The 26,359-nt window shown below is 39.7% G+C and overlaps 1 protein-coding gene and 2 pseudogenes across 3 annotated transcripts in view; all 3 read left to right on the forward strand.

Moving 5' to 3' along the window:
* The window catches only part of Mamdc2 (MAM domain containing 2), a 177,342-nt gene that overhangs the window by 18,545 nt on the left and 132,438 nt on the right, over positions 1–26,359 (forward strand). The gene's annotated exons all lie outside the window — the stretch shown is intronic.
* LOC147825961 (ATP-binding cassette sub-family E member 1 pseudogene) lies at positions 12,106–18,652 on the forward strand (annotated as a pseudogene).
* Positions 19,230–19,689, forward strand: LOC106008797 (THO complex subunit 7 homolog pseudogene; annotated as a pseudogene).

Below are 26,359 nucleotides of genomic sequence, written 5' to 3' on the forward strand. Positions count from 1 at the left end.
TGGAGCCAGCCAATTGGACCATGAGCCAAAATAAATTGCAGTGAATCTCCTCCTTTAATTTGTCCGTGTCGGGTACTGGGTCCCAGTGATGAGAAAAGTGACTAAGACACTATAACATTTCCAAAGTTTATTCCATGGGATATAAACATGTATTTTAAGAAGCAATAGGCCCATAAAGGCTATTAAAGTGAGTACCTTTACCTTTTGTTTTTTCATTCAACATTTGTCTACCTATGCTAGACAGTGAGGCCAACAATGGTGGGTAATAAAGGAACATCTCTCGAGATGCCAATCTAGTAGAAGAAGTAAGATACAAAACAGTAACTATAACTTAATATATTAAGATTACTGCCATGGGAAGGAAAGTCAACCAAGTTCTGGAGGTTCAGAGGTTAATAAGAAGTGGCAAAGATGTGGCCAGTGTGTAAAAGGAGGCCTCTTGGTGGTCCTTGAAATTCAGGTGGAATAGGACTAAGAGGAGTGCCCCTTAGGATGTGTCCAGTATCAGGAGCTGAATGAGCCAAAGCAAGAAGTCGGGCAGCCAGGGGCTTGGTCTGAAAAGAACATTAATTCTCTTTTGGCAGGTGCATTGGGTACACGAAAGAAAAGTACCTAAGTATGATTTTTTTTTTTCTTGTGGTACTGGAGAACAAACACAAGGCCTTGCATATACTAGGCAAGTGCTGGGCCTCTGTGCTACATCCCAGCCCAAAGCTACATGAGTAAAATCAGGATTGTTTACTTTGCTTCAGGCCACACCACACACACGCAATGAGGTTCCTCTCTGAATCGGTAGCTTAGTCACTAACACCAAGGACAGCCATTATCTAGGACCTGTGCACTGTGCAGAGGCACTGGGCTGGGAGTGTGAGTGCTCAGTTCTCTAAAGTCCAGCTGCTTTTCGGGAACTATAATAACATAGTATATAATATAGTATGGAAAGTCGGTTGTCCATCAGATTCTCAACTGTACCATAATAATAGTGATTATTACCTACCATGTGGCATACACCATGTTCATAGTATCTCAAGTCCTTATAACTTCTTCTAATCCATGTGGCTATCCCCATTTTTTTTATTAAATTCTTTTATTGGTACATTGTAGGTATACAACACAATTACATTTCTCATTGGGAATTGTACCTTTATATAACGCATCTTGGTTCTTATTTTTTCCCCATTCCTAGCTCTCCCTTCACGCCCTCCACCCTTCCCTATTTACAAAGACTTTATTTCCATTTTTTCCATTCTCATCATTTTTCCTTTCCCTTCTTTCCTTTCCCCTGCCCCTCCCACTACCCCTACACCTTTGGACATTTTCTTCCTATTTTGCATTATCGATTATTCATTCTAATCAATGGTACATTTTAGGTATACAATATAATGACATTCATCATTGGAGATTTGCACCTTTACATAGTCTCTCTTGGTTCTTATTTTTCACCCTTGCCCAGCCCTCCCTTCAACCCCTCCATTCCTCCCTATTTACAAAGATTTTGTTCCTATTTTTCCATTTTCTCATATTAATCCCATTTCCTTCTGTCCTTTCCCCTAGCCCTCCCACTTCCTTCCCCTTTGCCCCTTTTCTTCCTATTTCACATGACCTATTATACATTTAGTCCTTATTTACACTTTCAGTTTCTCACACCAGAGAAACTATTCGGTGTTTATTCATGTGTGTCTTATTTATTTCACTTAAGAGTATCCCCTCAATGTGCATCCACTTAGCTATAAATGTCTCTAATTTCTCATTTTTTATGGCTGAGTAGTATTCCATTTTATGAAAAAAACCACATTTTCTTTATCCAGTCTCCAGTTGATGGGCGTTTGGGCTGTTTCCAAGTTTGAGCTATCACAAACTGTGCTGCTATGAACATGGGCGCACATATATCACTGTGGTATGATTCCTTTAGTTCTTTGGGGAAGATCCCCAGCAGTGGAATAGCAGGGTCAAATGGGATTTCCAGCCCTAGTTCTTTGAGGTATCTCCATACTGATTTCCACAGTGCTTGCACCAGTCTACACTCCCACCAGCAGTGGAGCAGGGTTCCTCTTTCCCCACAGCCCTGCCAGCATTTGTTATTGGTTGATTTCATGATAGCAGCCATTCTTTCTGGAGTGAAGTGGAATCTCAGCATTGTTTGCATTTGCATCTCTCGAATGACTAGTGATGTTGAACATTTTTTCATGTATTTATTTGCTATTTCTAGTTTGTCTGAGAAATGTCTGTTCATTTCAGATGCCCATTTTTGGATTGGGTCTTTAAATTTGGGAGGTCTGATCTTTTTAAGTTCTTTATAGATTCGAGATAGTAGACTTTTGTCTGAGGAAGAGCAGGTGAAGATATTTTCCCACATTGTGGGTTGTCTCTTCACATTGCTGGTGGTTTCTCTTGCTGTGTAGAAGGCTTTTAATAAGAAGAGATCCCACTTGTTGATTGTTTGTGCTAGTTCACGGGCAATTGAGGTTTTGTTCATAAAATCTTTTCCTACACCGATGTCTTCAAGGGTTCTACCTAACCTCTGTTCCAACTGGTTCAGAGTTTCTATTTTAATATTTAGATCTTTAATCCATTTTGATTTTAGTTTAGTGCATGGTGAGAGATACAGGTCTAGTTTTAATCTTTGGCAAGTTGAAGCCCAATTTTTCCAGCACCATTTATTAAAGAGGCTATCTTTCCTCCAGTGAGGGTGTTTGGCTCCTTTATCGAAGATGAGATGGCTGAGTGTGTCTGGCGTTGTTTCTGCATCTTCTAACCTGTTCCACTGGTCCTCAGGTCTGTTTCTTTGCCAGTACCATGCTGTTTTTATCACAGGAGCTTTGTAGTAGAGTTGCAGGTTGGTGATTGTGATAACCCCTGCCATGTCTCTGTTACCTAGAATTGCTTTTGCTATTCTGGGTCTCTTCTTGTTCCAAATGAATTTCTGGATTGTTTTCTCAAGGTCTATGAAGTATGCTGCTGGGATCTCAATTGGAATTGCATTAAATCTGTATAGCAGTTTTGGAAGTATGGCCATTTTCACTATATTAATCCTTCCTACCCAGGAGCAGGGGATGTCTGTCCATTTTCTGATATCATCTTCAATCTCTCTTTTCAGAGTGGCATAGTTTTCAGAGAAGAGGTCTTTGATTTCTTTTGTTAGGATGATTCCTAGGTATTTCAGTTTTTTGGATGCTCTTGTGAAAGGAATTATTTGCCCTATTTCTCTCTCGGTGAGTCTGTCATTCGTGTAGAGGAAAGCTATTGAGTTTTGTGTGTTGACCTTGTGTCCAGCTACTTGACTGAATTTGGTTATTAAGTCTAGAAGACTTTTGGTGGAGTTCTTGGGGTCTTCTATATACAGTATCATGTCATCTGCAAATAATGACAATTGGACTTCTTCATTTCCTATCTTTATTCCTTTTCTTTCTCTTGTCTAATTGCCGTGGCTAATGTTTCCAGAACTATATTGAACAGGACTGGTGGTAGTGGACATCCTTGTCTTGTTCCTGATTTTAGTGTGAAGGATTTCAGTTTTTGACCATTTAGTATGATATTGGCTGTTGGGTTTTCATAGATGGCTTTTATCAGTTTGAGTATCTATTCCAATATTTTATAGGGTTTTTATCATAAATGCATGTTGGATTTTGTCAAATGCTTTTTCTGTATCTATGGAAATAATCATATGGTTTTTGTCCTTGGCTCTATTGATATAGTGTATTACAGTGATTCATTTGCATATATCGAACAATCCCTGCATCCCTGGGATGAATCCCACTTGATCAGGGTGTATGATCTTCTTGATGATCTTCTGCATTGTATTTGCCAGAATCTTATTAACGATTTTTGCATCTATGTTCATTAGTGAGATTGGCCTATAGTTCTGTTTTTCAGTTGGGTCTTTCTCTGCTTTGGGGATCAAGGTGATGCTTGCTTCCAGGAATGAATTTGGGAGTGTTGCTTCCCTTTCAATTTCATTGAAGAGTTTCAACAGTAGTGGCAGCAGTTCCTCTCTAAATGTCTTGTACAATTCAGCAGTGAAGCCATCAGGGCCCAGGCTTTTCTTAGTTGAGAAGTTTTTAATTACATTTTCAATTTCATTGATTGATATTGGGTTGTTCAGAATTTTTAGGTCTTCTTCGTTCAACTTTGGTAATTCATATGTATCTAGGAATCTGTCCATTTCTTCTGTGTTGTCCATCTTATTGGTGTATAGGTTCTGGGAGCAGGTATTGATGATCCTCTGGATTTCTGCTGGGTCTGTTGTAATTTCACCCTTTTCATTCCTAATTGCATGGATTTGGGCCTTTTCTTTCCTTTTTCTGACAAGGTTGGCTAAGGGTTTGTCAATTTTGTTGATTCTTTCTAAGAACCAACTCTTGGCTTCATTGATTTTTTGTATCATTCTCTTAGTCTCCATTGCATTGATTTCTGTTCTGATCTTTATAATTTCCTCCCTTGTATGAGCTTTGGGGTTGTCCTGCTCTTCTTTTTCTAGAAGCTTGAGCTTCAGCATCAGGTTTTTTAATTGGGCTTGTTCTGTTTTCCTAATATGCTTATTCACTGCTATGAATTTCTCTCGTAAGAGTGCTTTCATTGTGTCCCATAGATTCCGATATGTTGTATTGTCCTTGTCATTTAATTGAAGGAACTGTCTGATTTCTTCTTGAATTTCCTCTGTGACCCATTGGTTATTCAGAAGTGTGTTGTTCAATTTCCACATGTTTATGAAACTTTTTGAGTTTCTTTTGCTATGGATCTCCAATTTCATCACACTATGGTCTGATAATATACAGGAGATAACTTCAATTCCTTTGCACTTACTTCAACATGTTCTATGTGTGAGTATGTGGTCTATTTTGGAGAATGACCCATGTGCAGCTGAGAAGAATGTGTATTCTGATTTTGTGGGGTGGAAGACTCTGTAATCATCTGTTAAGTTCATTTGTTCAAGAGTTCGATTGAATTCTAGTATTTCATTACTTATTTTTAGTCTAGTTGATCTATCTATTTGTGACAGTGGGGTGTTGCGGTCCCCCACTACAATTGTATGAGTGCATATATGACTTTTCATGTCCGTTAGTATTTGTTTTATATAGTTGGGTGCACTAGTGTTTGGTGCATAGATATTTATGATTGTCATCTCTTCCTCTTGGATTCTTCCCTTTACAAGGGTGTAGTGTCCTTCTTCATCTCTCTTAATCAGTGTTGGTATGAAATCTACTTGATCTGCCAAGAGGATAGCTACTCCTGCTTTTTTTTGGGTTCCTGTCTCATGGAGTATTGTTTTGCATCCTTTAACTTTCAGTCTATGAGTTTCCTTTTGAATAAAGTGTGTTTCTTGTATGCAGCATATTGTTGGATTTTGCTTCTTGACCCATTGTGCCAGTCTATTTCTTTTGTTTGGTGAATTGAGACCATTAACGTTGATGGTTATAACTGAAACATATTGACTTGTCATTGCCATGACTTTTTCTTTTTGTTGGGTTCTCCCCCTTTACATTTAATTTCTTGTCATGCCAGATGGGTTCATTCTGCTTTGCTTCCTGGGGTTGTGATCCTCAATGTCTGTTCCTAAATATTGTGTAAAATTCTTTGGAGTGCTGGTTTGGTATTCACAAAATTCCTAAGGTGCTCTTTGTCATGAAAGTATCTTATTTGTCCATCAACTTTGAAAGATAGTTTTGTAGGGTACATCGATCTGGGTTGGAGGCTGTTTTCCTTTAGGGCTTGGAATATGTCACTCCAAGCTCTTCTTGCCTTGATGGTTTGTGTTGAGAAGTCTGCTGTGATTCTGATGGGCTTTCCTTTGTATGTGATTTGTTTCTTTTCTCTGACTGCTTGGAGAACTTTGTTCCTCTGTCGTGTTTCTGGAATCTTAATAATTATATGCCTATGTGTAGATTTTTTTTGATCAAGGCTATTTGGAGTCCTATATGCCTCACTTATCTGTATGTTAAGTTCTTTTCCCCTGCTTGGGAAGTTTTCTGCCATTATTTCTGTGAAGAGATTTTTTTATGTCATCTCCACTCTCTCTTGTTTCTTCATTGAGCCCAATCAGTCTTATGTTATTCTTTTTTGCATCATCTAGCAGCTGCTGCATTGATTTCTCATGTTTCCTTATAATTTTGAAGCAATTTTTCTTTTCCTTGTCACTAATTGCAATCTTACCTTCTATATCTGAAATTCTGTCCTCACATTGGCTCATTCTGCTGTGTAGACTTTCAGTGGAGTTTTTCATGTCCTGGAAATCTATTTGCATCTGTTTTATGGATTCTATTTGTGTCTTATGTTGGGATCCCATCATGTTCCTCAGCTCCTCTCTAGATTTATTAAGCATGTCTTGCACTAGGGGCACAATTTCTCCTGTTATCTGAGAAATTATTTCTGATTTCATTTTGTCCAGATCCCCTTTTGTTGCCAGTTCAGTGGGTCCCAGTGGTTGAGTATCAGAGTGTTCCATCTCATTTCCCTTTGGGGTTGCTGTAGGTGATCTGGAAGTCTGGTTTTGAGACTTATTTCTCATTTGGACTGGGGTGGGGGGCTGTTAGTGCCTACACAGATTACCTCCTCTGATCTGGGTGAGGTGGGACAGGGGCCAGGAGCAGCAGTAGGGATGGTGACCCAAAAGCCCTTTCCTGTGGGCTGGGAGCAGCGGGAGGGATGGTGGCCAGGTAGCCCCTTCCTCTGGACCAGGAGCAGTGGGATGGCAGTTCAGAAGCCCCTACCTCTGGGCCAGGAGTGGTGGGTGGGATGGTGACTGGGAAGCCCCTTCCTCTGGACCAGGAGCAGTGGGACGGCAGCTCAGAAGCCCCTACCTCTGGGCCGGGAGCAGTGGGACTCAGCACCTTGGTCTGGTGGTCTGGTGTCCTCTGCATCTTTGTAGTGTGGAACCAGATGGCTGCCTGTCTGCAGCGAGGTGACTCGGCATCTTCCACGTGACTTGGGACCTTGGCAGGGCGTGCACAGACCTGCCTGTCTGCAGCAGGCTGATTTGGCCTGTTCCGTGGGACTCAGGACCTTGGTAGGGCATGGGCAGACCTGCCTGTCTGACTATCCCCATTTTGAAGATACAGCAGCTGAAACAGGTTCATCAAGCTGCCCCAGATCACAAAGCTGGAGCAGCCATTAGATCCCAGTGCCCGTGTCCTCTAGAGCCGGTGCCTGCTCTGCTGTTTTACTCCTGGGAACCTAGAGTGAGTTTAATACTGAAGGAGCTTCCAAAGAAGTACAAGATTTTATTTCTGGCCTCAAAAGTGAATAGGACTCCAAATTCTCCTATGTTAACTATTTAGATTCTCTTCAACTGTATTTATTTTGACTCATGGTTCTGGAGGTCCAAGGCCAAGGAGTTGCATCTGGTGATGGTGACTTCTTGGTAGTGTCCCATGGTGGTGCTGGGCATCACATGGCCAGAGACAAGAAGCACACTGTGCATATATATCTTCTGGCCTCTTTCCTTCTTAGAAAATTACCAGTGTTCAATCATGGAGCTGCACCCTAGTGGCTTTATCTATTCCTAATCATATCCCAGAGTCCCCACCTCTAAATGCAGTAGTTGATTAAGTTTTCACCCTCTTAAAACCTCATGATGGAGATTGAACTTCAACACATGAATCCTTGGATATCAAACCATAGCCAAACTATACTACCTAATGCCATTTCTGCAAAACTAATACCAAGCCCCACTTCCCAAAGCCATTTCAATGAAGTAGAGATGGAGAAAAACCTTCCACCACTGTATTAGTTCTTTTTGGCCTCTTTTCTTAAAGAATGCATTTCTTTTCCTCTTCCTCCCTTTCCTTTTTTTCCCTCCCCATTTCCTCCTTTTCCCTCTCATCCCTTCCCCCTCCTCCCTTCCCCCTCCCTTTTCTTTATATTTCCTTCCCCTCTTCCTCTTCCTCCTCCTCTTTTCCCTAGAGTAGTTGCTGGCTTATAGCCTTATTGGCATCTATCAGCTAATGAGGCTGAGACCAAGGGTGAGGTCCTCGTGAAATCTGCACTGTCACACTCAGATACCTAGTTCATGAGGTCCATTTCTTGGAGCTCAGGACATGCTTGATTCACTGAATCATTCACCAAGTAAAATGGGGTAGGCTGTGTGAGACTGCTGTGTCCTGGGTGTTCCTGCAGCCCATCCCCAGAGTGTCCTATGGCAGCCCCTTTCCCATCGCTCAAGCCTCAGGTGAGCCGTCACCTCCTCTTTACATAGCCCATCTCAGGTTTGATCTACCACTTGGCCATCACCACATCACCTGACTTAAATTCTCTCTTTAGCATATCAGCTGTCTAATGTTTCTCTTGTTGATTTAATTAGTTTTATTGTCTACCAGCCCTGTTAAGCTTTGCAACAATGAAGAACAGATCCTCTCATGTCCAACTTAGTGTCTGGCACTTGACAGACACTCAATAAATGTTTAACAAGTAGATGACTAAATTTTAGACTTTGTGGAGATGTGGCTTTAGAAATCTATGAAGACCAGCACATTTCTAGAACTTCTTAAATGTAAAGAAATACCAGATGATCATGAGCATCATAGTGATATGCCTCCATTGAGAAAGTGTCTAGGCAGAAGCTGGGGATAGAAAGGATGTATTTTCAGTTTCACTTTATTCCTGCTTTTTTGGTGCCACCAGCTCTTCCTATGTCTGCTGATATGAGTAAGTGCTCCATCAGGAGAACAGAAATTTATTTCCCAGTAATAGAATAATATTTTTCTTGTCAAATCTAGAAGGCAGTATGTGCAGCAAAGAAAAGATATAAACAAATAAAAACTAAATCCCAAGACACCCCCCCAGACATAGATAAGAAAGTGTGTGTGTGTGTGTGTGTGTGTGTGTGTGTGTGTGTATACAGAGTGAATCTTTAGCTTATCTGTGGTCTGAGAACAATTTTTCAGAAAACTCACTAATCTTCCTTATCTGGGTTATATGTGAATTACTCAAACCATTGTAGTTGTCTTGTTTTTCTTCTCTTCCCATGAGATAAGCCAAATTGATATGTGTCATCCACCATGATTATTACACTTCAAATCACATGGAAAATATTCCTCTTTATCATAATAGATTTTTCTTTCAGGATCCCAATGAAAAAAAGAGTTCTGATTTGGAGACCCTTGTTAGAGATTTAAATGCAAAATTTCAGTAGATATTTCAATATGCGTATCTGGATTTCAGAGTAGAGGTCTGTGGGTCAAGAACCAAGCCAAGATTTAGAGTGGAGACCCAGTGGGTGCCAGCCTGAAGTACCAGGGAGTGGCCAGGTAAGCAGAAGCCAGACAGGGAGGAAAGATAGCTGAGAAGCAAAGGACAGGAGTATTTCCAGTTGAGAGTGTCCAGCTGTGATGAATGAGCTGAGAAACAAGATGAAGACATAAGAAACCACTGGATTTGGCAACATGATGATTTGGTGATCTTAGCAAGAGCAGTTTGCAGTAGAGAATGGTGATTTCAAGCAGTTTCCCTTTAGCTAAGAAAGCCAAGTTTCATGGGTTTCCATGCAGTATTTGTGAATTGTATTTTTCTCTGGAGGACAGAAAAACATACCCATCTTCTGAACTATTCAATGGCTGAAAATGGTTGGATTTTCTGGCATAGGATTAACCCGAGTTTAGTATCCTTTGCTTTTCCAAAGCAAAACCAAGAGCCCAGTTTCTTCACTTGTGCCAGTTACTTTTGAAGTGCTGTGAATCATGGAGTAGCCAGATGACCCTAGTGATCACATGTACAATCCCTTTATTTTATGGATGAAGACAGAAACCTGGAAAAGTAGAATTATTTTTTGGTCTGGCTTTTTTCCATGCTGGAGATAAATCTAAAACCTCATGTGTGCTAGGCAAGCACTTTACCACTGAGCAACATCCCAGCCCCTGGAAAAGTAGAATTATAAAGGTAGGCTAGAATCCAAGAATCTTTTGACTATGTGATATTTAGGTTTTATGATCCATATAAGTCTCCCCTTTACCCCAGAACACACTAAATTGAGTAAGATAAGAAGGGTGGTCCCTAGGTAGCCTGCAATAAAAGATTTCTACATCCCCATTTAATTCTGAGCTGAGACTATCTGTAAAACACAATTGGCCTCATCAATTAGGTAATTATTTAGGATATTATAGAAGGTACTATTGGTGAAAGTCTGAAAAACAGAGATAATTGTGCGGTCAAAATGGCCTTCCTTCCTGTCAGATGGTTTTTCTGCTCACTCCTTATTCTAATGATATGGATGGGATTATATTACCTTTCCTTAGAAGGTTGAGCCTCATTGCAAATTTGACTGTCGTGGACCAAATCCTAGACGATACTGATTATAACTGGTTTGTGTAAAGACCAAGGATACAGGTGTTGGCTCAAAGACTAAAGGATGGATATGCTCATTTCCACACTGTTATCTAGATGTTCATACGGGGTCTGCTTCCCTGTCTCAGACAGCACACATTTCTTGTGGCTCACGGAAGGAGTAGGTTTAAACTCTAGTTCAATCTTAGAATAGGAGCCAATTGAGAGCACATGAGTATTTTGGGGGCAACTGATTGAAGTCCCTGTGACAAACTACAGGACCAAGAAGTGTCCCAGATGCCTGAGTTCATGCAGAAAATGTGCGAAAGCTCAGAGTTCCTTCAAGAACAAGTTCCTAGGTTTAGATGCTGGCTGGGGTTGGGGTATGTGATTTTAGTGCTCCAAGCCCCAGGTTTTTTTGCCTAGAGTTCTTTGATGAATGGACCCTGACCTTTAATTTTCTCTCTTGTCTTTGGTACAGAGTGTGCACTCCAGAAAGCAGTACTTTTGATATCTAGCACAAAGATTTAGTCAATAATCTAGAGCCCCTGGAAGAGTGTTTACTTGCCTTCTCTATTTTCCATTCAAATTATTTCTTCTTCCCTGCTTCCTTTCCTGTAGAACAGGAACACCTTCAAAATTAGTTTCATGTTTGTATATTTGTGTGTTTGTTTGTAGTGTTTCATCCACTATTGGGAACATAGTAGATGCTTGGGAAATATTTATTGAATAAGTGAATAAAAGAAAAATGTAATAATTTTCTTTACTATCATGTGTCAGGACTGCATATTTAGATTATAATTTTTAAATAACTAGTTTATCATGTAACTCAGTGTCTTTTTATTCCCTTTTGATCCAAAAAAGGAACATAAAAAATTATAATAGTATTATTGATATTTATCACCTAACCTACTTTTTGCTAGGCATTTTATTTTAATGATTTGTAATCTAAGAAGCCTGTAATTAAGTATTGTTATTATTATTCCTATTCCACAGATAAGAAATTTTGAGGCTCTGGCTGCCTGAATGACATGCTTTCAAATATTACATCTGGGATTTGTACCCCTTAGCTTCATTGCAAAGCCTGTATTCTTCTCGATGTGCCAGTGATTAAATGGGAACCAACTGAAAAGGTTCTTTACTGGTTTTTGCTGAATTATAAAGGACTAAGCATTCTTTATTTCAAAAGCACAGAAGTGCTTGAGGTAAAAATCAAATATATTTCTCACATTATTGATGTTAAAAATCTTTTATTTATAAAAATGATGCATACATATAAAAGTTTCAAAAATAATTTAAGGATATGTAGATTAAAATTGAAAATCTCCTTTCTTTCCAAGTCCCAATCCCACTTCCTATAAGCAACCACTACAACCAATTTCTTTTGTAATCTTCTGAAATTGTATTTGCATTTACAGGCAAAGAGAAGGTAGGGGTGTGTGTGTGTGTGTGTGTGTGTGTGTGTGTGTGTGTGTGTGTGTGTGTGACAGAGATCCATTGGGGAAAAAAGCTTTTAAAAATAATTTTCTGCTTCTAGCTATGCTGGCTGCCTTCAACTTCTTAAATAATAAAGATTTCACTACTTAACACTGTAGAATGTTCATGCTGGAGGGTCCTCCATAGGCTTCCTTCTTGGGCAGATACCTCAGTTGACAAATGACTTGAATAAAGTAACATTGTCAGTACAGAGGGAGGATGGCATTCGGCCAGTAGGAAACCCAGCTTGGTAGTTTGTCTTTGTAACCCCATTCTGCAACCAAAACAAAGTGAAAGAAAATCAAGGGACTATTGTGAAAATGTTCCAAGAGTTTAATTGCATATGAATTAATATTTAGGCAAATACTTAATCATTTTTCCATATGTCTATATAAGATACAATGAGAAGGATAAATTAATAAAACCTCCCTTTGTCAAAATGACAGGGGAAACGTACTTGAGAAATGACTAACAGTAATTACAAGCTGCTTATCCAAAAGCCCATGTATGTCAACTCTCCCAATCTGGAAGGCAAGTCTGAAAATGTTATTACTGAAAGCCCATTTTTTTATCTTTAAAAAGGTGTTTTATAGCGAACATTCTAATACATAAGATTTATCCAGATTGATAGGATTTCCTATTTTATGTTGTACCAAATGTCAGATTAAAAGCAAATGTATTCCAGTTTAAGAATCCTAACATCTGTCCAGAAAATAAAGATTTTGTTTCATGACCACTCATCTATCCTTATGTAAATATTTGAATGCTTTGATGTACTATTAGAGTCTAGTTTAAGTGGAATTACTGTAGGAGGTTGGCAGTGCAAAAAGCACATTTCTGTTCGGATGCTTTGAAAACTCTAACTGGGAAACTATGTAATTTTTATTAAAGAGAAAGGCCTATGGCTTGCGCGAGGCGGCGGCTGCGCACCGCCGTTTTAGCCGGTGACCGTAGGAACATGCCGTGTGTTCGAGACTTGAAGGCAAGATTTCTTGTGGCCTCTGTGCTCCCCACCGCAAGGAGAGAGTTTTCTCCAGTTATGGCAGACAAATTGATGAGAATTGCCATTGTCAACCATGACAAATGTAAACTAAGAAATGTCGACAGGAGTGCAAAAAAGTTGTCCTGTGGTTCGAATGGGAAAATTATCCATAGAAGTTACACCTCAGAGCAAAATAGCATGGATTTCTGAAACTCTGTGTATTGGTTGTGGTATTTGTATAAGAAATGAGCCTTTGGCGCCTTATCAATTGTCAATTTACCAAGCAACTTGGAAAAAGAAACAACACATCGATGTTGTGCCAATGCTTTCAAACTTCACAGCTTGCCTATCCCTCGTCCAGGTGAAGTGTTGGGATTAGTTAGAACTAATGGTATTGGAAAATCAACAGCATTAAAAATTTTAGCAGGAAAGCAAAAGCCAAACCTTGGAAAGTACGATGATCCCCCTGACTGGCAGGAGATTCTGACTTATTTCCGTAGGTCTGAATTACAAAATTACTTTACTAAAAATCTGGAAGATGATCCAAAAGCCATTATCAAACCACAGTATGTGGATCAGATTCCCAAGGCTGCAAAGGGGGCAGTGGGGTCTATTTTGGATCAAAAGGATGAAACAAAGACACAGGCAATTGTCAACAGCTTGATTTAACCCACCTAAAAGAACGAAATGTTGAAGATCTTTCAGGAGGAGAGTTGCAGAGATTGGCTTGTACTGTCATTTGCATACAGAAAGCTGATATTTTCATGTTTGATGAGCCTTCTAGTTACCTAGATGTCAAATAGCAGTTAAAGGCTGCTATTACTATTCGATCTCTGATAAATCCAGATAGAAATATCATTGTAGTGGAGCATGATCTAAGTGTATTAGACTATGTCTCTGACTTCATCTGCTGTCTATATGGTGTATCGAGTGCTTATGGTGTTGTCACTATGCCTTTTAGTGTAAGAGAAGGCATAAACATGTTTTTGGATGGCTATGTTCCAACAGAAAACTTGAGATTCCGAGATGCATCACTTGTTTTTAAAGTGGCTGAGACAGCAAATGAAGAAGAGATTAAAAAGATGTGTATGTATAAATACCCAGGAATGAAGAAGAAAATGGGAGAGTTTGAACTAGCAATTGTAGCTGGAGAGTTTACTGATTCTGAAATCATGGTAATGCTGGGGGAAAATGGTACAGGTAAAACAACATTTATCAGAATGCTTGCTGGGAGACTTAAACCTGATGAAGGAGGAGAAGTGCCAGTTCTAAATGTCAGTTATAAGCCACAGAAAATCAGTCCCAGATCAACCAGAAGTGTTCGCCAATTGCTACATGAAAAGATACGAGAAGCTTACAATTTGTGACTGATGTAATGAAGCCTTTGCAAATTGAAAACATCATTGATCAAGCAGTACAGGCATTATCTGGTGGTGAACTGCAGTGAGTAGCTTTAGCTCTTTGGGCAAAACTGCTGATGTCTGTTTAATTGATGAACCATCTTTGTATTTGGACTCTGAGCAAAGATCGATGGCAGCTCAGGTTGTCAAACGTTTCATATTCCATGCAAAGAAGACAGCCTTTGTTGTGGAGCATGACTTCATCATGGCTACCTATCTAGCAGATTGGGTCATCGTTTTTGATGGTGTTCCATCTAAGAACACAATTGCAAACAGTCCTCAAACCCTTTTGGCTGGCATGAACACATTTTTGTCTCAGCTGGAAATTACATTCAGAAGAGATCCAAACAACTATAGACCACGAATAAATAAACTGAACTCAATTAAGGATGTAGAACAAAAGAAGAGTGGAAACTACTTTTTCTTGGATGATTAGAACCTGAGAATTACTGATAAGCCATTTAATGAAAAGAAACATTTACTGGGATTTTTGTCATATAAAACTAATCAGGTTTTATGGCCCCATATACTCTGGAGCTTGAAAGATGATTTACTTAAAGTAGCATCAAAAGCCAATTGTGTTGTAAAACTGTAGTTCGAACACAGAAAATTGCACTTTTTTGTTCTTAAAAAGGCCCTTTTTGTGCATAATGACATTTCATACTAAACAGGTTAACTCTGAGTTTCCATGACATATGGGAAGTTTCTCAGTAGGTGTATTATATTCATGTTATCAAAAGCTAACCAGTGTTGCCTCATTTTAAAAATCTTGAAAAAGATTCCTGCACTTACCTGGTTTGCCAAGTGTGCCAGTATAATGAAACTGCCCAATTTTAAAAACTACAGTGGTTGAAGACTACACTGATAAGATTTGATAAATAAACATCAGGATTATAAAAAAAAAAGAGAGACAAAGGCCTGAGTCTCATCCAAGCAGAAATCAGAGTCCTTTGGCCCTCATCCATGGAGGCCCCTTTAAATTAGAATAAGGCAGAAAAGTCACTTAGAATTAGAAAGTCCTATTTTGCTAGAAAGTGTGTATACTTCACACAAATCCCCAGCCTGGCCATTGAGCTGAAATTCCGAGTGGAGTACACTGTGTCTCTACCAAAATTGTTTCCCAGGCTCTTGGATTATGTTTGTAAGAACCACCAGAGCACAGGATCTTCATGTTACATTGCTCTAACAAACTTTTCCCCATGATTTTATCACCCTCCTATTCCTGTGTGGTTGCAGAGATTTTAGTGGGAGTCAAACATTATTCTTGAACGAGTTTGTTTATTCACTCATCTTTTCAATTGAATCCATCAAATATCTATATGATATTTCAGGCAGTAATGTAGGACCTGGAGTATAATAGTGAGCAAAACAAAATATTAGTCTCTTGAAACTTGTTTTTTTTGGTCCCAGAAATCAAACTTGGGACCGTGTGCTTGTAAGGCAGGTGGTGGAACCACTGAGCTAAATCCCCAGCCCTGTTTTGTTTTGTTTGCAATGCTAGAGATTGAACTCAGGGCCTTCTGCATGCTAGGCAAGAGGTCTGCCACTCTGTTACATCCCCACCCCAAACTTATAGGCTAACATAGGGAAACAAAAAATAAGCAAATACATAGTATGTAGTTGAGAATCCCTTATCCTAAATGCTTAGGAAGAAAAATGTTTCCAATTTCTGATTTTATAATATTTGCATATATAATAGGGAGATAATATGGGGATAGGACTCAAGGCTAAACACAAAATTCATTTATGTTTCACACATCTTATACATATTGCTTAAAGGTAATTCTTTTATTTACTAGTGCATTTTAGTGATATGGAATAGTGAGGTTTGTTTAGGGAAACTGGTACATGCATGTAATATATCATGATCAATTTCAGTCCTGTTACCCCTTCTCTTTTTCCTCTCCTCGGGTTTCCTTTCCCATCTCCAAACATCTACTTGAAGGTAATTCTTTGTAACATTTTAATGCATCTGATTGTTTTCAGGAAATGGGGGTCTTGCTGTGTTTCCCAGGCTGGCCTTAAACTGCTGGTTGCAAGTGATCCTCTTGACTTAGCCTCTCCAAGTACCTGGGACTACAGGCATGTGCCTGACTGTGTCCCATCACATGAGACCAGGGATGGAACTTTCCACTAGAGGCCTTATTTCAGTGCTCAAAAGCCTTTGGAATTTGGGCCACATTAGATTTCACATTTTCAGAGTAGGAGTGCTCAACCCCTATAAAATATCAAGTGCTATGAAAAAATAAGTTAGGGTAAAGGGCAAGATAGGAGGGAAAGTAGGGGCCATTTGGGAAACCCTCCGTCACAGCTGAGCAGACCACATAAAATGAGGAGGCAGCCAGGTGGCTCCGTAGGATCACAAGGTTCTCCAGGCAGAGGGTAAAGGAATTCAGAATCTCTCAAAAAGGAGTGTGTGTGGTATATAAATAAGAACTGTTGAGAAGTTAGTGAGTGTGGAACAGGAGAGAGAATGGGGAAAAGTGGCAGAAAATAAAGACACAGCCACAGCAGAGCACTTAGGGACTAACAGGATTTATCTGAGTAGGTGGGAATTGGATGATTTTGGGCAAAGGGATGTGTCCTGATGTCCCTTTAATTAAAAGGATAGTATTGGCTAATGGAGTACACTACAGGTAAGCAAGGGGACCGCTAGAGGATGCATTCAGACAAGAGATCATGGTGGCTTAAGAAGAACTATCTTTCAGTTTGCTGATACTAGTGGAAAGGTGAGTGTGATGATACCACTGTGTGGGATAGTTTAAGAAAATTACTTTAGACTCGCTGTGGCTTTGGTAGGCCCACCTGACTGTGTGGCCCACCAGTATGGTATTGCCATGACTATAGCTCTTCATTAAGATGCTATTGAGAATCAGACCTGAAGTTACGATCTCAAGTCACTAGCAGTTCCATCCAGGACTGAATGTGCTGAGACATAGAATCTTATCCAAGGCACTTATCCTGTCCAAGTCTAATTTTCAGTATCTGTAAAATGAGGATAACCCCTACTCTGTGTATCCTATAAAGAATTCTGTTTGACTGAAAAGAACTGACTTGAGCAGGTGAAAGTTATAAACTGTAAAACTTGATATAATTTTGACCTGTTATAAGATTTACAAAGGGAACCCAGAGCTGAGTTAAGCTTGAGAGTTTTGACAGCTTAAAGATATGAGAGACTATAAAAGTAGGGAAAATATTTATTTTACTTAACATGTGAATCAGGCAAAGGGCTATTTTATGATTATTTTGGGCATACAGACCATTTAAAAGGCAGGATCACAATTCTACATGTAGGGCAGCCTGTTTGAGATACAGCCTGGAGCTCAGGGTCACATGAAACAGCATTTATTGAGCACCTCTTGTATAGGGGAGGGAAGCACTGGCTGGGTAGAATGCAGTGACAGTGGAGGCTGAGATCTTTCCCTTGAAAGATTAAAAGCTGGTAGGGCACAGGTACAGACATCTGAATCCCAGAATAGAATGTGCTATGTGCAAAAAAGATAAATAGAGAGCTTCTCTAGGTCCAAAGAATGGAGGCATTTTGTTAGGGGAGGGAGGGCAACAGAAAAGATTTCTTAAAGAGGTACAATTTGCAATGTACTGCTGCGAATGGGTAGGTTTCTGAAAGTTGGATAAGCAAGCCAGGTGTAAGTCAAAGCCACAGAGACAGGTAGCAGAGTTCAATCCAGTATGAATGGTTCAGTGTGATTGGAGCAAAGGTTAATGTGGAAGAATTTTAGCTAACATTTATTACATGCTTAGTGCATACTAAGCACTGTCTTAAGAAAGTAAGGGTATTTCTTCAATAATTATCTTAGTAACTCTATGGAACAGATATTGCTAGCCCATTGCATGGATGAGCAATATGGGACACAGAAGTTGAGTAAGTTGCCTGAGGCCATCAAGCTAATAAGTGGCTGAGCTAAGAGCTAAGAGCTAAGAGCTGAACCCAAAACAGAAGCATTCAAGAATTCAAAGTTCTAACCACTGCACTGTGCTACATTCTCAGGGATCTGAGAGATGAAAAGCTGAGACTGGCAATCCCCTTTGAGGTTAACCTTACCATGGAGGTCTTAAGGAGCAGACAAGGTATATTCTTAATTCAGTAGACCAGAGTTTCTTAAAACTGGAACATGAGCTTCTGGTGGAACAGTAAGTAGTTCAGGGAGTACATTGACCAGCAAAATCCTAAAGTAATACATTTAGTGTAATATGTATTAGAAGAACTATAGAGCAAGTCAGTCTTATGGAAATTGTTGCTTAGAATGCTGCTATATTTTTTAAAATGTGTCACATTAAAGAAGAACTTTATTAAAGAAGTTTATGAAAGAAAAGTAAATATTTTATTTCATAAATTCCTTTAATAAAGATTTCCTTTAATTTGCTTGAATTGCTGAAGCTTTGGGAAGTACTGGATGGGAAATAGAAAGCAGTTGTATTTTGGAATAAGGAAGAATGTGTTCATATGCACTGTTTATGGAAATTAATCCTGTCTCGTTATTTAGGATCAATTAAGGGATCCATGGAGGAATACGTAGAGTTCAGTTATATCCATTAATATTAGACAGCAGCTCCGCCCAGGCCTGCCGCCCCTGGGCCCCTGCCGCTCCCCGCCCCAGGTCTCTCCCCTCCCAAGCACCCAGCTGCTCCCCCGAGACCCCCGGCGCTCCCTGGCCTCCCCAGCTTCTGCCCCCAGCACCCCGCTGCCCCGGACTCGCGGCCCGGCTTCCGGACCTGTGGAGGGCTTGGTGGAGGGTTGTCTGCGGGAGACGCGTGGCACCCGAGGGCGGCGGGGCTGGGGAGCCAGGGGCCGGGCTGTGTGTGTGTGGGGGGAGGCCCGGGTGGTGAGCCTGGAGGGCACCGGAGCGAGATGCCGAGGCCATGGGGGCCAAGGAGGGGCTGGGCGTGGGGAGCAGGAATGGAGACTGGTGGAGAAGGAGCCCAAGCCGGCGGGCTCTGGAAGGCGATCCAGAAGTTGGGACGAAGTCATAAGGAAGGGTCTCCTCACTGATGGGGTCGGTGTTGGAGATGACCGAAGAATTAATCTGCTAGTGAAGAGTTTCACTAAGTGGTGCAACTCTGGATCCCAAGAAGAGGGATACAGCCAGTACCAACGCATGCTGAGCACGCTGGCCCAGTGTGAGTTCTCCATGGGCAAAACATTGTTGGTGTATGACATGAATCTCAGGGAAATGGAAAACTATGAAAAAATTTACAAAGAAATAGAATACAGCATTGCAGGAGCACATGAAAAAATTGCTGAGTGCAAAAAGCAGATTCTTCAAGCAAAACGAATTCCCAAAAAATCGCCAAGAATATGATGCTTGGCAAAGGCGATCCAGCATCATCCAGATAGCCCATGAGACCTTAAAGGAACTAGAGGCTCTGGGAAAAGAATGGGAGCACCTTTCACATATCAAAGAAAGTGTGGAAGATAAGCTGGAACTGAGACGGAAACAGTTTCATGTTCTTCTTAGCACCATCCACGAACTTCAGCAGACACTGGAGGATGATGAAGAGCTCTCGGAAGTTGAAGAAGCTCATGAAACAAGCATAGAAGCAGATGCTAAGCCCTAGCAGGTTAATCGCTCGCCATTCCGGAGCATATTGAGAGAGCTACATGATCTTGGAGTGTTTAGGATTTGTTGTGCTCTTGAGATATTTAAAGTTTGGGCAGTGAATACTTTGCTTTTATGTATTAATGCTCATTTCACTCATACTTCTTCACACATAGGAAAATGACTTCAGTGTATATTTGCTTTTATTGAAACACATTTTTTATTGTTAAAAGACAGGAAACAACACTGAAATATGTTTAATAAAGTGTGTTCAAAGCTGAAAAAAAAAATATTCGACAGCAACATCAAAAAACCCGAGAAGTCATTCTGTCTTCAAAAAGAAAATTCAATGCAGAAAAATGCATTGGTTCCTTAGGGGATAAAAAGAACTGAGGAGCCAAAGGGGGTTCATTGAGACAACCCAGGACGCTTCTTCCCCTGTGCTTGGGAGATGAAAAGAAAATGTAGTATTGGAGCCCAGTGAGCCAAGGTCACTGGCAAAAAGCTGGGATCACACTGGAGCCATGCATAGAAAGAGATGCAGCCACAGCTTAATGACATCACTGCCGGTAGGGACAGACAAGGAGAAAAACTCATGCTTTTCCCTCCACCCAACTCTCCAAACTGCCCTTTCCAGCACCTCTTATTGGTTGAACCCTGTCTAGGAAATGTAGCCCCCTGCAGTACAAAGTAGGGGGAAGCTGAAGTGAACCCTAGAGTCAGCCTTTGCTTTTGAGTACTCTGGTTGGTAGCTTCTCTTCATTTCACAGATGTTCCACCTCATGTGTAGCATTTCATTTCCATTCATTTCCAGAAATTCCATTCCATTCCGTTTCATTTCCATTTACACCAGAAGGTTTTCTTCTGTTGTTTCTGTTTTGTTTTCCTGTTACCATAGTTGTTGCTTTACTGGTCATGTTGAAGAGCAACATACTGATAGCAATTATATTTACAACACCACAGTATGGTGTTTTTCTAATCATAGCACAGCTTTCCTGTGCAGCTATTATCTCCATCTGCTTGCCTGGGTAATGTTCGCTAACATAAGCCTCTGATCCTCAATATTTTTGTGGGTCAAATAGCCAGGGCTCATCACTATAAACATTTCATAGATGATAATATTAGTGGTCAATTGTGACTGTATAGTCTTCTGATATCTGTTTAGCACAGTTAAGCTTTAAAAATCAAAAGCTACTTTTTTCCTTAACAATTAGCAGAAGCTAAAAATACTCCAAAGGATTGTTTTAAGGGAGAAAATTGTGAAGATTTTCAACTCCTAAAATGGCGAACATTTTGAGGATGATGGTGAATATTTAGCCTTGGCTCCAATCCACAATTTGTCCCCTGGAAGGGCACTGTTTTGCTCTCTGGAACTTCTTGCCCATGAAACAGGGAAAGTTCAAGAAGAATCTCAACTAGAAACATTTGTTCTTTTGGTCACTCTCCTCTTATTTTCTAGGAGATTGTTTTCATGTCAGCATGATCTTGGCTAAAGAAAAATTTATCTTTCTTGACATTTTCCTAAACTAAGAGTAACAATCTTAACTGCCTTCTCTGCAACCTTGCCCATGACTGCTCTGATGTTCTGCTGAGGGGGAGGTGGAGGCAGAAGGCTTGAGCAAGAATCCGGAAGTAGTGTGGAGTGAATAAGACTGGTCGACAGATCATATTTTCATAGTATGCTAGTTTCTAACAATGCATACTATTTGGGAAACCCAACAACACCCAAATCCTTCCTTGACTAATTACATCTCAGATTCTTGAACTTCCTGAGAGATGTTCTTGTACAAAATAGGCATGAGCTTGGCTGTCTCTTGGGAAAAGAGAAAGCAAAGTCTAAGCTCGTCCTATGGAGGAGTGGGCCTAGATGTTTAGCACTTCAGGCGTATGAAATAGAGATGAAAAACTAATCTCGTGTGTGTAAGCTTTGAAATCTTTATTGCTAAAAAAAAAAAATGTGTCCCGGTCATTATCATGAGTTTCAGGAGTGAAGTGACTTTGGTCTCTTGGAGAATTTATTTGCCTTAATCTTCGCTCATTCTTTGGAAGAAGTAAAGTAAGAAGCAGGGAGGTGGAGCCATCAGTTTTTACAAAACCAACACATTGACAGTGTAGTATAAGTATCTGTAGGTTCCAGACAACATCCAAAGATTTGAGTCAGTGAAAGTACAAGACTGAGGATACTGGAGATGTTTAGAAACTTCTATTGACAGAATTTTTTTTTTTTGGTACCAGGGATTAAACTCGGGTGCTTGTGCTCACACAGCAGGCGGCGAAACCACTGAGCTAAATCCCCAGCCCCATCTATTGACAGAATATTTGATTTGCAAGAGACAGTCCTGTCACAATATAATTAATCTATGATGTAGCCTTATGGCTTACCACTTACTAGTGAATTATATTCAAACTCCAGACCACTTCTTGAACTTTTTTATGGGTATTTTTTTGTCATGTGTCCTTGGCTAATGCTTTATCCTGTTTCTTATTTTCCTATTTTAGCAGAATATATTCTTTTGTTATTTCCACACGCGATTGTCTTCTCCCTCCTTTTTAGGTAAATATTCTGAGATTTAAATATATAATGTAAATAAATACTTCAATAAATAGTGTTGCTAAGGGCTTTCAAAAAATCAGGACCAATTAAATATTTGAACATCAGTGGTCATTTCTATTAATGTCTGAATGCATAAAACCCAAATCTATAACTCTATACATAGGATATTTAGAAGGACCTAATGTAATTCATCAACAGACAGTAAGTTTCAGAAAGTCAGGTGATTATTGACTTCTTCGATGGACCTTTATTAAAACTGGTTTTGATAGAGTTAATTTGGGTTGTGTTGCATTAGCATTATGCGTTATATGAAATGCTCTGATTCTTCTCTGTAAAGATACCAAATGTAAAAATACTTGGAAAACCTGTAAGCCTCACTTGATTTACCTAAGCTGTCATAATTTCCACTAGTGAACCAGAATATTCCCTGACTGGGGCCATGCTACATCCAGAGGTTCCAGAATTAAGAAGTTACTCTTTTCCATTCAAGTAGAAATAATTAACCAAGGAACAAAACAGTCATAAGTTCAGCGCTTTGCTGAAAATATTTTTTCTTTTTCTGATCCTTGAATTTCATAAGATCAAAATTCTTGCTCATATGACTTTTCTGAGCTGAATTGTCATGTACATTACTTGTCTCCCATGATTACTATGGAGATAGTGGAGCTATAAAGCGTGTTGTAAAGCTTAAGATTCCATACACAAGTGAAGAATTATTTTCATTTTGACTTGTCAATAAGATAAAACCACAGAAAGAATTTGCACCATATAGCCTTTGGGTAATTTTTGCTTCAGTGCTAGTTGAAAGCATTTCCATTTGGGGAGTTGTTGATGGAGGAGAGTATCAAAAGTCAGCAATTCTGGAGAGAAAGCAAAGTAATGATAACAAAGAAACTAATAAGTTGGGGACAGAGGGAGAGCACCTGGGCTTAGAGAAGACTACTTAGGAATAAACAGGCTGAAGGAAGGGACAGAAATGAAACTGACATTTTTCTTTTATTTACCTAGAAGTTCCTGTGAGAACATTATAAAATAAATTTATACAATATAATTGATACACTGGGAGGCTGAATTTTAAAATACAAGTGCAAAACATTTAGAAGAGCCCTCATTGCAACTATTTCATGAACTGCTCAGAATTAAAACCTCTCAGAGTTTATTAAAGGTCAGCTGCCCATTGTGTAGGTACCACTGATATTATGACTGGTAGTAATAATTTAAGATTTATTTATTATTAGGAAATCTTTAGTGTTTTGGTAACTTAAGGATGTCAACTTTTCATTATTGAGACAAAATACCTGACATACAGAGCTTAAAGGAAGAAATGATTTATTTGGCTCATAGTTTCAGAGGTTTCAGTCCATGGTCAGCTGGCTCCAAAGCAGAAGCTTCATGGTAGATGGGTATGGTAGAGAAAAACCACGCATCTCACAGTAGTCAGTAAGCAGAGAGTGCAAGAAGAGAGCCAGAGAAGAGGCCAGGGACCAGATATATGTAGTTCCCAAGGTTATATCCCCATGACCCACGCAGACACACCCACAAATGTACTTCACTAATTTCCTAGGTGTCTCGTAAACCGATCAAGTTGACAATAGAGATTAACTATCACAGTGGGATATAATGACCATCATCTGACTTATTAATTCTCTTGTAAAGAACAATATATCAAATTTTCCTACCCAACAGCACTGTATCAGTATAAACCCATCTTAAAGTTTGATTGTCAGTAATCAGTGATCCCACCACTGTGTGACTTGTCCATCTGAGGCCTACATTCCTAGAGTCAATTTCTGGCTCTAGCCAAGGTCTTTTTCTTCACAAGTACCTGAAGAAATCTTTCTGAATTCCAGTTCCTTCTAAAGTTCTCTAGCTTTTATAATTATGGCACTTTATATTATAATAGAATAGTGAGAGTATAGAATAATAGTGATAACTTTATACCAAATATTTTCTGCATAATAGCCATAACTCAGTTAATCTTCACAACAACTCTATGAGGTATACTGTTATTATCCCCACTTTTAGAAGAGGAAATTGAAACACAATCAAAACTTTAAAAAGCTTTCCTAGGAAAGACTGAGCTGGATTTGTATCTAGGCAATGTGAATTCCTAACTACTAGGCCATGTTGTCTAAGTGAATTCCCAAACCTTTGATTCATTGGCATTGTTGCTATCTCTGCCATATTAAAAAAAGAAAACTCTGAGAAGAGTGCACTGAAAATTAAAGATGAAAGAGGCACATTTTAAGAGGAAAGATGGAAACATTCTGTAACTTTTATTTAAGATGCAACAGAGATTAGTGCAAGGAAATGAAAAATAGGCTGTCAATGAGCAAAGCTCTCATTTTCAAGCTTAAGTGTCTTCAAACATGTAGTTTTAAAGGGAGAAGGCTTTCACTTTTGACAAGCCAAGTTTGTTTTAATTTGTGGGACTCGTACATCTTGTACCTGAGGAGCACTGGATATTTGGAATAAAGTGTCCTAGTTGATTTAAAACCAAAAAAACAAACCCAAAGGGAAGACTTTCCATCTAGGCAAGAGAAAGTTCTCTTAGGGATGGAACTGACTGTGACTTATCCTGGGGCCGAGGTGGCTGCCTCAAATGTCAGTGTGATCTCTGCAGCTGGAACACCTCCCCTTCAACTACTAACAAGTTTCTTGAACTCTAGTCTGTAGCCAAGGGCATTGAAAATACAGTTGGAAAAAACTACTATTGTCCAGTGACTTGTAGACAGTGTGCCAGAAGCTTTCAAATGTGAACTATAGATGGGATTCTAGCAGCTTTCAAATGCAGGCATATCTCTTTTCATGGCGCTTCACTTGGTGGTGCTTCACTACAGTATTATGTTTTTTACAAATCAAAAGTTTGTGGCAAAACTGCATCAAGCAAGTCTATCAGTGCCATTTTCCCACAATTCAGATGGTGGCTAGCATTTTTTAGTACCAAAGTATTTAATTAAAGTATGTACATTAGTTTTTTAAATATAACAATATTACACACTTAGACAATATTAGTGAAACTATAACTTTTATATGCACTAGCAAACCAGTCTGTAGGACTAGCATTATTGTGGTAATGCCCTATTGCAATGAACTTGAACCAAGCCTACACCATTTCTGAGGTATGCCTGTAGTGATTGGGTAGAACTCACAGTGCCAGTACAGTGGTATCTTGGTACTCATCATTAATTGGTTTTAGGAGGCACAACAAGTACCAAAATTGTTGCGTACTCACCAAATCATTTTGACTGGAAAGAGTAGCAAGTCACAAAGCAAAGGATACTGACAGGTTCTAGCATATGTGTTGAGTACCAAAGAACAAGTACTAGGTCAAAATTTTCACGTCAAAATATGTACCGAAGTTCTTCTAGTTTCAAAGTGGTTGAGTACCAAGGTATGGCTCTATAAGCCATGAATCTCATCTCACCAAGACAGTGCTGAGAACGAAGGGGATGGAATTTCCCTCCTTCCCCAGCCACGATTTGCTTCTTGCATCATTCCAGTCATGTTGGTGCCTTGGACATATTGCTTTTTCTGTATCTTGCACTAATCTGGTTTTGCCTGTTATTATATCAACATGTAAACAGCCTAGAGAACTCTGTGTGCAGCTGCTCAAAGCTCAGGCCTTGTGGCCACGTTTCTCAAACTCTTGGGATGATGGGCCCTTTTGGGAATCTGATGAAAGTCATAGATGCTGTCGCTAAAAAAATGCTGAGACACATATTTATAATTTGTCTACAATGTTATGAGCCTCTGAAACCAATCCCTGGAGCAGGGTAAAAAACCTGGCCTTATTAGCTTTAAATCAAAAGATTCCATTTAGGATGTAGCTTCCTTCTAACTCACGCTTTGCTATCTATTTTAGAACATTTTCCTTTGCCATAATAAAATACCTAAGGCCTGATACTTTATAAAGAAAAAAGTTTTATTTAGCTCACAGACAGAAATCCAAGATCAGGTAGCCCAAGGTAGTAAGGGCCTTTTGGCTTCATCACAACACAGTGGATGGCATTATGGTGAGAGCCCAAGCTACGAGAGAGAAAGCAGTCATGTGGTGGGGCCGTAAGTAAAGGAGTTCAGGGCCTAGGCTTGCTGTTTTATAATAACCCTCCCACGGGAGCCACTTCAGTTCCTT

Source organism: Heterocephalus glaber, unplaced genomic scaffold (genome assembly GCF_053883595.1).
Source record: "Heterocephalus glaber isolate CG9 unplaced genomic scaffold, H.glaber_assembly_v1.0 deba00001481, whole genome shotgun sequence".
NCBI classification, from domain to species: Eukaryota; Metazoa; Chordata; class Mammalia; order Rodentia; family Bathyergidae; genus Heterocephalus; species Heterocephalus glaber.